At 34.1% G+C, this 14,478-nt stretch overlaps 1 non-coding gene across 1 annotated transcript; it reads left to right on the top strand.

The window, feature by feature from the left end:
- The first annotated feature begins 264 nt into the window (after positions 1 to 264).
- Positions 265 to 403, top strand: LOC119872735. Its single transcript, XR_005362766.1, has one exon. It is a non-coding gene; the product is annotated as a small nucleolar RNA SNORA1 (small nucleolar RNA).
- The last annotated feature ends 14,075 nt before the right edge of the window (positions 404 to 14,478 follow it).

Genomic DNA, 14,478 nt, shown 5'->3' with positions numbered 1-14,478 from the left:
CATTTTAGATTTTTAAGTAATCTGGGGTTTACTATAGGAGTAAAATAATTTCATTTGAGCAAGAATTTGCATTAAATGCAAATTAAATTTCCTTTGTTCTTTTTTAAAATTTAAAATGAAATATAAATTCTCATCTTATTGAAACATTTAGAATAAATTCAATAATAAATTAGCATTTCTCTCTCTATGTTTCATTCGTCAACAAATGTTTTTCAAGCTCCTTTATTGTTCAGGATATGGCATGGGTTATGAAGAAACATTCAAAGCCTTATTCTAGATGGAAATGGGCACTGTCATTCATGGTGTCCAGAAATTGTTAATGTAGGTACATTGAGACATGGGTTATGCTTCCATTACAGCAAGTTCATTGCAATGGTGAGTTACAATGAGACCTGTAACATTTTCTGCTAGGCTCATGGAGTAGAGTGGAAGAAGACTTTCATTAGGAACAACTAAGGAATAATAATCTTAGATCATTTGCCAAAATAGCAATCAATGTACTTCCTGCAATTTGACTTCTAGAGCCATAAGAAATTGGTAAAGATTACAGGTTGGGAATTTCTGAAGTATATCCATACTCAAGTGGAGGTCAAAGAAGCCCAACTGAAAGTACTCTGGACTGACAGTGATAACTGGGGATTGAACAAAAGTTCTTTTTAAAGGGCTATTTTGAAGATTATGATTCTGACTTTGGAGAAACTACAATGATTGGCAGTGGAAGGAATCACATGTAAAATTACTTAAATAAAATTTATTGACTTTAAATTTTAAAAATATTCAAAAATATAAAGATGTATACTATCTTAGTCTTGCCCTCTGGGTGCTTATAATCTTAAGAGATGTTTGAAATGTTATACACCAAGAGTCACAAAGCAAAGCCTTAAGAGTGTGATAAAGACAGTAGGTTGAATATAGGCTCATTCACTGACAGCTCTTTTTGTGTTGGGATGTGCTAATGTAATGCACCACCAGAAATGTTACCTGATCGAAATCATAGTGTTCAACATCTAAATTTATCATTCAGCATTGACCAATAATTTTAAAAAATATGAATAAATTTGATAAGATACTTTCAGAATGCATTATGTATGGCATGGTAAATGCATGTTAAAAGTTTCCAGTGAAGATTTAGTCAATTCATCCGCCTATATGGTTGAAACATTTACCAACTTTATGCTTTGTTGGGAAATGAAGGAGGAAAGAGGGCCAAGTGTATGACATAGATCAAGTTCAAAAGATTCATGAGATTTATTCCAGAAAAATAAGTAGTTCCAAGAAAAAGGAAAAAAAGGAAAGTTTCAAAATGAATTTCACTCTTGATACAAAGGCAAATAATTACAGCTTATATTTCTTAACCAGCACCTGCTGTGATATAGGAATTACAGAGTCCTATGAGTCTCCTCCAAAATGCTTACCATGAACTTTGGATTTGAGATAACTGAATAAATATCTCTTCATTTATTAGCCCATAAATGTTGAATATTAGAAAATTCAGGTATATATAGTAAATATGAGTATATATAGTAAATACTTGAGTGAATGTTGACCCTGAGGCTTCAAAAGGATTATCCTTTGTAAGCTTATTTCACCTAAGAGATAAATAGGCAACATTATTTTGCTTAATATACATTCAGGCATCTGGATTTCTTTCATGTGTTTATCTGACACAATAATATCTACTAACTTCTTGAGACTGGAAACCGTAACAAAATGTTGCATATTTCCATAAACAATGAAGCAATTATTTTGTCTTTAGTTGATGTTGAAGACTGTCAGAGAGCCAGATAACCATCACCTGAGGTATCCTTTCTTTAGTATGATTAAATTTTACATGAATTTATGGATAAAGAATAGAATATTTGTTCCAATTCTTTTTGCTGAGAATTTTTTAGTCCCCAAATCTCAAGAGTATTGAGAGTACAATAAGTATGCATATTGTTAGTCAGGAACAATGGAAACTCCATTGTTACGTAAGTTACTCAATGTTATTCAATTTCATAAAGGTTAATCTCTTGGTTAAGAAATTTAAATTCCATGAGAAATTGACTCATGGACATTAAATAAAAGCATATCTTCTTTTCTATGAGAAATTATTTTAATTTTCTAGGTCTCCTATTTTGAGGGAATGGAAGAAATATGTTTTGTTTATTTGGAAATTATATGAGTATTATAAAATTTTAATCAACCTTCATCACATAAAAATAAGCATCATCTTAAACTCTAAATAAGTGGAAATTATTCACTTATTCTGGTACAAAAATGTCTTCATCCCAAAATATTTATCAGAATCAGTAATTTTATATAGCAACATTTCTCTAAGACAACTCCTAATCAGCCATGCACATTTCAATCTTTAGAAATAATTAAAAACCTTGAAATTATTGATTAAATAAGACAAATTAACAATCCTTCTAAATATATTCCAAAAACTTAGTAAATTTTGCTATCTATGTCTTTTTATCTAATCTCTTAGCTATTATTTCAAAACATGAAAAGACTATAAAAATTAATAGAATAAAACCCAAATGCTCCTATAATGATGTAGCTGGTGGTGCTTGACACAACTGGTTAATTGTAAAATGTGCTTCCAGAGCATTCACTCAATATGAATACTGGTCATCAGGCAGCTATCATATTGTTCCTTTAAATTTGCAGATTTCTGAAAATGAAAGAATAGCCAGCTATTATTCTATTATAACTTTATCTCTACTGTGTGAAATTTACTGAATGTTTTAAGTGAAATTTCAAAGGATTCATTTTTGTTGGCTCTCCAAGCTATAATAGAAATGTAATGCTCCCAGAGTCAGTTTTTCTGGCTGCCCTACCATCCTCATTTCCTGTCACTTTGCCACCCCCCCTTGCCTTACTCATTCTGATTTCTTCTACAGCCTTGATCAATTCCTCATGTGTCTCTTACCCATTACACACAGAACTCTTGATGTTTAAGCAAGTGGAGTAAAACCTTCTATTTCATGAACTAATGACACAAAACCTGAGAGCATTGTTTTTCAGTGTTCCTCAGAACCCCACTGTCCCATAAAATGTTAGCTGGGTTTTATTAGGAGTTCATAACTTTCCAGGAAGTTAATAAGTGATCTATGTACATTTAATCCTCCTAAGAAACCCATGAGATAAGAAATGTCATTGAAGCAACTGAAGGTGAGGAACTGACCTAAGAACTCTGCCCAAAGTCATTAGTCAATCAGAGGTGAAATCTGAACTGAAGCATGACATCAGAGTCCATGCATGGAACTATCTGTACCATATTGCCTTCTCAATAGAAGGAAAACTTCTATCGTGTGTTCTAACAAACTAGTTAATACTGTGTTCAATAGACTTGGCAGGAGATAACTGTGTTCACTGCTACTTATTATGCATTTTAGCACTTTCTAGGCTCTGTGAAGCCCTGTGGTTTATTTTGGGTGGTGGACTGTATAATGTCTACCTTTTGCAGGAGCATTCATTTCCTCTGCAAACTTCAGGTCAGGCTGGGCCATGAACTTGATTTGACTAATGAAATGTGAGAAGTGACATGTGTCACTTCTAGACACAGGAATTAAGAGCCAGTGGGTGCTGCTCAGGCTCTTTTCCACTTCAATCACAACAATATAAAGTATTCCATGGTTCCAGTGGCTTCTCTGTCCAGCTGTTCTCACAGTAAAAATGTGACAGGGACCAGAGGCTGCTGCTGACCCACAAGGAACACTCGTGAGTGAGAAACAAACCTTAGTTTTTTTAAGTTATTCAGATTTACTGGTTGTTATGTGATTTATCCTGGTGTTTTTGGTTTTGGTATTTTTTTGTTTTCTTGGTTTTTTTACCAAATTTGTTTTCCTTTGGAAACTGTTTTTCACAGAACACCTCTTAATATCTGATGAAATACTGGTATGACACAGAAAATGGCTGGAGAAACTCTTCTTTTATGCAATATTATTAAAAGATGAAAAGGAAATGCTTTGGAGACACTGTGAAAATCTTGTTCTTGTCATAGCATGACTGAAGCCTGAAGAAAAGAATACTTAAAACTGACAGTTCTTTTAACTATATTTTCCCCAGCAGTAATTTCACAAAGATACCTATTGTCAATATACCTGTCCCCCAAGGGGGCTACTCCTTCAAATACAGTAATTAATTCATTAAAATAACCATTTTCTGAATGCTCACTAGATGCTACCAGTAACAGGTACTCACTCCCAATTCACCACGTGTTTATGTCCTACATTGCCTGGTGATAATGTAGAAAACTCTAGCTTCCCAATCTCTCTCATAAAAGCTCTAAGTATTTAATTAATTTCATTGTAATGGCTCCTTTGAGATGTTGACTTGGCTAGGATATAGTTCTCAGTGACTCAATGGAATCCTTATCTGGGGTGGTGAGGTGGATTCTGCAGATGTAATTGGAGTCCCTAATCAGTTGGCCATAAGCAAGGGGGAGATTATCCTGAAGAACTGGATAGGCTTGATTTAATTAGTCAGAAAGCTTTAAGGGCAAAGCTGAGGCTTCCCTAAAAGAGAAGAAATCGGGCTTTGGCTTTTGTCCATGGCTCAAATGCCATATATTGTTCTACAACTTATTTTGCTCAGCATAATGTTTTAAAAATCCATCTAGTTTAATTTTCTCCCTTTGATAATCTCCCATTATATGAGCATACCAAAAATCGATTCTCCTGCTTATGGACATTTTTTTTTTCAATTTTATTGTCTTTATACAAAAAGCCACCACAAGCATTCTAATATATGTCTCTACATGACCATGTATAAGAAGAGCTGTTGTAAAGTTTATGTCTAGAGGTGGAAAGTTTTTTCAGCATTACCAAATATTGCCAACTCACTCACAAGGTTGTTTAACAAGTCTAAAATAGCACCAGCAGTGTATAAGTGCTACCCTTATCATATATACATTAGACATTTGCATTTCCTCCTCTTTACATTGTCTGCTTATTTCCTTTTCTCCTGAGTTTTATGCTTTCCCAACTGATTTTTTAAGTTCTTAATATAATCTACATAATTTATTGTCAGTTATGGTTATTGCATATATTTGTTTCTGTTGCTGAGATTTTTTTTCTACTCTTTAAAAAGCAACATTTTTATGCAGAAGTTTCTAATTTTAATGCACTCAAAATGATCACTGGTTTCTTTCATAGTTTGCTTCCTCATGCCTACTCAGCCTTGTCTTTTGGTCTCCTACCAATTCTGTGATCCTTGGGTATTCTTTCAATAAATGTCCTTTAGTTAAAATTGGCCAGAGACATTCTGCGTTGCTTTCAAACTAACTAATACAATCCTAAAACCACATTGTGACTTTATTTGAATAACAATTAAACTTAAGGCAGAAAAATCTTTGCACAATAACATAAAAGACCTGCTTATGTCCTGAACAAATTTCTCATCACTTTAAAAAATTTGAGACAGCTGGCAAATATAACACATGGTTGAAGTGCAAAGCACTCATATTTCTGTATTATGTAAACTCATACACAACCAAAAAAGCCATATGACTGATGAGTACTTGAAGAAGAAGATTAATATTGATTACTGAATATAGTGTGAAATGAAGACAATTTCACATTATTTCTCATTAACATAGAACTTTCTGCATATTTCTGTAAGATAAGTACGATTAAAATAAAATAGAATACAGTGCAAAAATTTCAGAGTTAAACTCTCAAGTCACTTTTCAAAATTACACAAACTAAAACCATTTGCAAAATGATGAGAAAGAATAACTACAAGGAGTATAAAAATTTCAGAGGCTTATAAGGACCAGGCTGTTTTATCTACCAGGATTTACCCTTAGTCATCCAGCCTTAAGAATAATGACTGTTCTTGAAATCTCTCAAGGGTCAAGATATGAAACCAAAACAGTTTTTTTCCCCTTTCTTTCTGAGAAGGCTAAAAACACATTAAGGAGTCATAACCCATTAATTTAAAAAGTTCCATCAGGGATCCCTGGGTGGCGCAGCGGTTTGGCGCTTGCCTGTGGCCCAGGGCGCGATCCTGGAGACCCGGGATCGAATCCCACGTCGGGCTCCCGGTGCATGGAGCCTGCTTCTCCCTCTGCCTGTATCTCTGCCTCTCTCTCTCTGTGTGTGTGACTATCATAAATAAATAAAAAAATTAAAAAAAAAAAAAAAGTTCCATCAAACTGAAAAGTTTATCCGGAAAACTATAGAAACATTAAGCAAAGTTTTTAAGCAGTTGTACTCACAGTCTTGCCCTCTACTGCTAAGTGATGCTGAAGATTGTTGTCTTCTTTACTGTTACAACAAAGTTGGCGTTACGTTAACTGGTCGCATGACACAGAATTTCTGTGATCCCAATGCCAAGGCATGTATATAGCATCTATACACCTAGCAATGAATGTACTAATTGTGCATGTCCACCTCTGTGTGTATGTGAAAACATATATTTAGTCATGACCCTAATTCAAGATTCAATATAGTATAGAATATAGCAAGAAGTCTCAAAGGATACAATTCCTATTTGGTCTTTTTACCGAGTCCCTTTCCAAATTTGTTTCTTTTGATCCATGTGTCAAAAGTCCTGATAAACATGATGGTATGAGGAAGAAATTTTAGAAACCGAGCAGTAGAAGTCAACTCTATTTTGGCCTGAGGTTTATTTTGCCAGGAGTCCCATGGATCAAGGGTAAACATAACTTTCTTATTGGATATTCATCAGCTTTCTTCAGATTCATTTGCACTTTGCTGTGACAACTGTCCTAAGTGGCTCAATCCAATTTGGAAAAAACCACCATTGGTGTGTTTAATGCTTTAACTGGTTGTCAGAATAGGTTTTGCTTGTGTATGTTTTAAAGTAATCAATCCATATGGAAGAGCCTCTTTCTTGTTGCTTTCATTTGGTTTTCATTTTCGTGATAGAAGTTCCTTTGCAATGAATGCTTACCCTAAGGCAAAATATCATCTACTCTCACAAGTGGTAAGAATTCATAGGAATTCTCATTAACAGATAACACCTAAATGAATAATACCTAATATTTTATAGCCAGTGTATCTGCTATTCAAAAAAATAAAAGGAAAGAAAAAAACATTAAAGATTAAAAATGGTCCCTTTACTAATCCCCAAATCATTTTGACTCTAATTAATCTGTAGTCAGAATAAGGATTTTCATAAAGTAAAAGAGATTGTCCTGATAAGACCTTTTAGTTGAGTAAGAGACTTTTAACTAAAGTGAAGGATTTCTGGGGCGCCTGAGTGGCTCTGTCAGTTAAGCTCCTGACTGTTGGTTTTGGCTCAGATCATGATTTTGGGGTCATGAGACTGAGCCCCACATGGGGTTCTGTGCTCAGTGCAGAGTCTGCTTGAGATTTCCTCTCTGTCTTCCTCTGCTACTCCTCCCTCTATTTGCATGCACATGCTGTCTCTCAAATAAATAAACAAACAAAATCTTTTTAGAAATGAAGCATATCTGAGCACATGTTGTTTCTAAGTGGTGGGAGATTGTTAATATACAACATTAACTACTTAGGAGTTCAAAGGCAAACTGGAAAAAAAATAGGAGAAACTGGTTCCACTCACTCTTTTTGTTCTTTCTACGATGTATACTATAGCAAATTGTTCATTTCTACTAAGCAAAATAAAGTCATTTAAAAATTTTTTAACAATTCCATAACTTCAGTGCTCACATTTTAGGGTCTTCAAAAATAATACACATATTAGATTGTTGGTCTAGATATATTAAATAGATTTTTCATTTTTATTTTACAGTCCACATTTCAGAATTGTTTTACAAATTCCCAGTAGTACTTTAGGGCTGAGTACTTGGCACAGTAGGTATTGGTGCCTCATAATGGCAAATAAGCTGACATATGTGTAAGTCATTTTGAGCAGAGTTAGTTGCACATATATTTAAGAAAAGAAGAATTTGTTCATTATTTCCTTCCTCAGGGTAGAGCATACCAGGCTCTGCAATCAAATAAAACTGTACTGAGAGAGCATAAAGTGAAATATCTTTACAATAACTAGAAGAGTAAATATTTGCTTCTTTTTCAAGAAAAGAGAAAGCACTCATCTTCACTGGCAACATCAAGCCATGACAGTGACATGTGTCATTTGTCCTATATCTCAGGAAAGCTTTTTCCCTATCTTGGTGAACAGGGTAGGCAGTGACAATTCAGTCCCTTTGTGATGGCATAACTGCATGCCCCAGGAAGCTTACATAACCAGAATACTGCTTTGGAGTAACTCCAAAACAAATTGAACTTTTGAGAGGAGTCTGTTAGATTCCTGAGAGTAAGGGTACTATTTCCCACAATCCTAAACTGTATGACCCATATTTTGCCAATAAACCTATCTAATGGACAGAATGTCACTGCTGGAGAGGAGCCTGTTCCTCAAGTTACCTTAGTGAGAAAGGAACTCCTAGGAGGGCCACTCTCCTCACTTACCCATGTTTGTCCAAATGGCAAAGATTCCTGCTCTCGTGAGTCTTAGAGTGTTGCATCTTGCTCCCCATCACATTGTCAACTTAATAGATCTCTGAAGGCAGGGGCTCATCTGTGCTTAAATACCCTATTCATTTTTGATGGAAGTATAAAATATTCAAACGTGTTGGAAGATTAAAAAATGCATCTTCAGTATTCATGAGATATTATTTGTAGTGACAAAATTTATATATAACCCAAATGTAGATTCAAAGAATATTGGTTGAATAAACTAAGGTATGTGCACATGATGGAATTCTTTGCAGCTATAAAAAAGAGAGAAAAAGGTCTCTATAAAACTGATATGAGTGATTACCAGGATACATTATTAAGTGAAAAGGTGAAAATAAATGTGCATAGGGTACAACTTTGGTGTAAAAAAAGCAAAAGCAAAAAAAAAAAAAAAAAAACACCCACAGAAAAAGGAAAGAAGACAGGAAGGAAGAGAAAGAAAATCCATAAGCTGATGAAAATGATAACTATGGGGATAAAAACAATAAAATGTATACCACTTGTTTTTATAGCTCCTGAACCATAGCAATATTTTATATTTTAAATATTCAAAAATAAAATTAAAGGTGGGAAAAAATAAACCCTAAATTATATATAGAGAGAAATAAATTAACCTAACTCCAAAACAAACTGAAAACATTGACTATGAAAATTATTTATTTATTTATTTATTTTTAAAGATTTTATTTATTTATTTATGAGAGACAAAGAGAGAGAGGCAGAGACATAGGCAGAGGGAGAAGCAGGGTCTCGACAGGGAGCCCAAAGTGGGACTCAATCCCAGGACCCTGGGACCACACCCTGAGCCAAAAGCAGATGCTAAACTGCCACCCAGGCATCCCCCCCAAAAATAATTTTAAAACAACGTTTGAATACAATACTTAATGTACTATTTTAAGGAAAGAAATAAATACAAGGAAGTCTTAGAATTGACTTGATAAGTTTTCTTTTTTTAAGATTTTATTTATTTATTCATGAGAGACACAGAGAGAGAGGCAGTGACATAGGCAGAAGGAGAAGCAGGCTTCTCCCAAGACCCTGGGATCAATGACTTGAGCCAAAGGCAGATGCTCAAACAGTGAACCACCCAGGTGCCCCTGATTTCTGATTTCTAAATCATAATGTATGGCTTTTATAACAACAAAAAATGGCCATCATGGTCAAGAGGTTTACTTATAGAACATCAACATAGAAAGAGGAAGAAGCAGGCTTTTTGCAAGGGAGCCTGACGTGGGACCAATTCCCAGACCCTGGGATCATGACCTGAGCCAAAGGCAGAAGCTTAACTGCTGAGCCACCCAGGCAACCCAACTTAGTAAGTTTCTTAGTAGTGGGAATATTAGCAGCATAATTCTAAAACTGTTGAATGTGTGAATATATATGTGTGAAGGTATATCAAGTAGGCTAAAGCTAATATGCAATACATAATAGTGTCATAGTAAAAAATGTTCACTGTAAGAGGAGATTCAAATATAAAACTTTAAAAACAGTGGTAAGGAAACACTGTAATATTGCATTTGACTTGGAAACATCTGCATAAACTCATGACAAGATATATATTTCTTAAAGTTCTATACATTGAAAGGGTTGAAAAGAAATGCCACTTTACTAATAATGAACACATTATATCTAGAGATTGTTTTCTAAATTTCATTCTTCATTGAAAGGTTTAGTGACCCTTAGAAAAATAGCTGATTCTAGGTGTGGTACAGGAAAAAGTAAAAGGAGAGCCTGGGACAGCTTATGGTTCCAGAAAGCAAAGGATTGCTCAGTGATTAATGGGGTCATGCCAAAAGGACACATGAGGCAGCTTGCAAGAGATACCAGCAGCCAAAAAAGAAACACACACACACACACACACACACACACACACACACACATAAATACTTTGGCCTTTTATTTTAACCCAAGTGAACAAACAAATTAAGGCTACCAATATTAGGATAATTAATACTTACGCACCTCCTGATATAAAACGTTAAGTAGTTCACATCATTTGTTGTAACATTATTGTAAGAAAGGCTTATCTAGTATTTAATCATGAAGAAATGAGTAGACACTTCCAGCATGTGTGATATTCTTATGAGCCAACTGGTGTGGGCTCTTTAAATATCCAAGATCATTAAAGGAAACAGACAAAGGAGGCATAAGAATTAAATTCAATTGTGAACCTTAATTGGGTTTTCAATGGAAAAGAAAGAGCTTTAAAAAATAATTCAGGAAATAATTGAGAAATCTGAATATAGACTCTACATAGTCCAGCAATTCCTCTTGGAGAAATTTATCCTAGAGATATAGCCACATAAATAGGCCAATCATTTGTAATAGAAAAATAAAAAGGAAGAACCCTACAGTCCATCAACATGAGAATTGTTTAATCTAGATATTATTATGCACTTATTTAAAAACAGAATAAATTCATTTGTACTGAAATGATAAACTGACAAGATAAATATATTGCCAAGCAGGAATAAAAGCAAGCTCTAGGACAGAATTATGTTTTGATATGATTTTTGTTTTAAACAATCTTCACAACTATTGAAAATATTAAAAGGTTATTTATATTATAAATAGAATATTTCTACACAGAAGGATTTGAGGATGATTTCACTCCCTATAACATATACTGTAGAATTCAATCTTTCTGCAAAGCATGTATTATTTCAATAACTTCAATTGAAATTCCCCCTTTCCTTACTACCCTTATTAAGAAAATGTGTGCAACACTAATGTAAAACCTAAAACTACAAAAATTTCTAGAAGAAAATATCTATGGAAAAAAAAAGAAAATATCTATGACTTTAGTTAAGGCAAATATTTCATAGCCATGACATCAAAAGCATGAGCCGTTAAAGAAAAGTTAATAAATAAATTTCATCAACCTTAAAAATATCTACTCTTCAAAAGACACATAATAAAATGAAAAAGGAGGTCGCATACTGGCAGAAAATATTTTAAATAACAAATCTGATAAAGGACTTGTATTCCAAATATATTAACAAAAAACTATTAAAACTTAATAATAAGAAAACAACCAATCATCAAAAAATGGACAAAATTTCAATAGATGTTTCATCAAATCAGCCCAAGACAAAATATTCAACATCACTAGCTTATAAAGAAATGTGAGTTAAAACCATAATTAGATACCATTACACATCTAATAGAATGGTTTAAAAATAAACACTGTAATATCAAGTGTTGTTCAGGATGCAGAACCACTGGGACTCTCATATGACATAATCAGGTTGAAAAAAGTTTGTTGATTTCCTACAAAGACTGTACAGACCATATGACTCAGCAATTCTACACCTAGGTATTTGCCTAAGTATATCAAAATATAAAACACTATTCATGAACGTTCAGAATAGCCAAAAACTCGGGGACTGAAACCTCAAGTGTCCCTCATCTAAAGAATGGATAAGCAGACTGATAGATCCATACGACATTATAGTGCTCAGTGATAAAAAGGAATGAACAGGTGATCAACATGACAGCATGGGCGAACCTAAAAGGCATTCTAGTTTATGAAAGAAGCTGATTTTAAAAAGGCACATAATGTATATAGAATCCAATCGTTTGACATTCTTGAAAGGACACAGTTATAAGATCTATTCTTGAGAGGCAATGGAGATGTTACGTGGATTGATAAAATAAAAAGCGTGAAGAGTATTTTTGAATGAAGGAACTATTTTAACTCTTGTTGTGGTGATTATACAACTGTCTACATTGTCAAATGACAGAGCTATTCATTAAAAACAGCAAATTTTATTTCATGTAAATTGGGTGGATATAAGACAATATATCAAGTTGTTAGTTTCAGCTAAAGCATTGCTTAGAGAGAAATTTATATCATTACTGTACATCTCAAAAAAAAGAATTTCTCTAATCAGTGATCTGCATTAGCCTTAGGAATTAGAAAAACATAAGCAAATGTAATCTAAAAAAAAGGAAAGAATAAAAATAAAAGAATAAGCACAAAAATCAATGAAATAGAAAACAGGAAAGTGATACTGAAAATGAGCTAAAACCATCTTTCATATCAGATAGAAAAAAAGCTACCAAAGTTTACTGATGTCAAAATGACTTAGGAACTAACTTACAGAAGTTCCTAACAAAATAATTGAGATAATTTATGCTCCAATAAGGATATTAATTAGAATAAGTTGAAACAGCAAGTATATTTAAGTGTGAATTCATAATCAAATTTAAAGAAAAACTGATTAACTTTGGAGAATGACAGGGATCCAGCTATTAATTATCTTAAAAGAATGAAACATAGCTTTCTTATAATAGCTATACCAAGTTACAACAAAATATTAAATGAAGGGAAACGTCTTGGCTACTCCTCTCTACATAGATATAAAAAAAAGGGGGGGGGGAACATCTATATATAAAAGTATCCCAACTAATAAATAAAACCAAAGTGATGGAATTAAAATGTCATCATTTCCAATCCTCAATGAATTAATGGACCCAGGCATCAGACACCAATGGTTACTAACTTTCCAAGAGAGAGATAATCTCCTGATAATAGAATATACTATCACCTATAAAGTTAACTCATTAAAAAAATTAAAAGCAAAGAACTTAATCAAGTCTTTAGATCTAACTACCGAGTGATAAGGAATACAGAAGACATGGGAAACATACCATGGGTATCAAATCATCAACACTCAGACTACAGCGAAACTACAGTTAAAAAACATCTGATTTTCCAAAATAATAGATTTTAAGAGGAAAGAAAAAACAAGATGAAGGAAAACTGAGACTTAACATGTGTGTGGAGAAAAATTAAATTATAGTGTTTTAGGTTGCATAGTTGGGCAATAAAACTATTTTTATAGAAGCAAGAACACGATTCCCATAAAAGTCAGGATAAGTGGTTTCTTTCAATGTAGAAAGTCAAGTGAAGTGGCAGTTAGGAAGGGTGTGTAGGTGGGGTTCTTGAGCTGGGTAGATCCCAGGGTTTTTGTTTTACAAGAATTTGTTAAATAAATATTTAATGAACTTTTCTGTATCAGTGTTATAAAAAAAAATTTTTCCCCAAAAGACTTTAGATGTGTAAAAGCTAAGCAAGATCTTCTCCTGCAGTACTTAAACTGCACTGTGTTTAAAACCATAAGTAGGGATCCCTGGGTGGCGCAGCGGTTTAGCACCTGCCTTTGGCCCAAGGCACGATCCTGGAGACCCGGGATCTAATCCCGAGTTGGGCTCCCTGCATGGAGCCTGCTTCTCCCTCTGCCTGTGTCTCTGCCTCTCTCTCTCTCTCTGTGACTATCATAAATAAATAAAATTTAAAAAAAAAAAAACGTAAGTAAAAAACACAATAAAGGATTGGTTTAACAAATTCTATGAAATCCCTCAAGATTGCTTTCAAATTGTTATGTGCCTCCAAGTTTGGAATCAGGAATCAAGAAGGGTAATGTCACTCCAGTTATATTTTTATTGTTTCTGACTTCTTAGCCTTTCCTAATCCAAGAAATGTGTCAAAGAACAACCATTGAGGAAAAGATTTATTCCTATTAGCAGGGGAGGGTCAGGGTAGTGAGGATCAGAGGTTGCAGAAAAGCATTAAAGAACAGAATAAAAAATAAAATACAAACTCCCCACACACACAAAGCTACACTAAAACTAAGGTGATTTTATTGCTTTCTCATCATTCTCTTATAATTGTTAATCTATGCAGGTTTGATACACTGGCTTTTTCCTGTTCGTTAACTACTTCCTGGATAGTCTATCTATTTTAACTTCTTTCTTTTATTTACTATAACTGGCCCTTCACCAGAAGAAGCTTCTCTCTTCCCATCCAGTTTATCTCTGGATAACTGGATTGATTCTCTGGATTAATTCTCTGGATTGATTGATTCATGAGAGACAAAGAGAGGCAGGGATGTAGGCAGAGGGAGAAGCAGGCTCCCCGCGAGAGGGCTGATGGGGGACTCTATCCCATGACCCTGGGATCACACCCTGAGCCACCCAGGCGTCCCAGAAAAGTTTTTAATTCTTATCCTTCCTTTTT

Source organism: Canis lupus, chromosome 7 (genome assembly GCF_011100685.1).
Source record: "Canis lupus familiaris isolate Mischka breed German Shepherd chromosome 7, alternate assembly UU_Cfam_GSD_1.0, whole genome shotgun sequence".
Lineage (NCBI taxonomy): Eukaryota > Metazoa > Chordata > Mammalia > Carnivora > Canidae > Canis > Canis lupus.
Note: the sequence above shows the minus strand (reverse complement) of the source record. Positions and strands in the feature narration are given on the sequence as shown.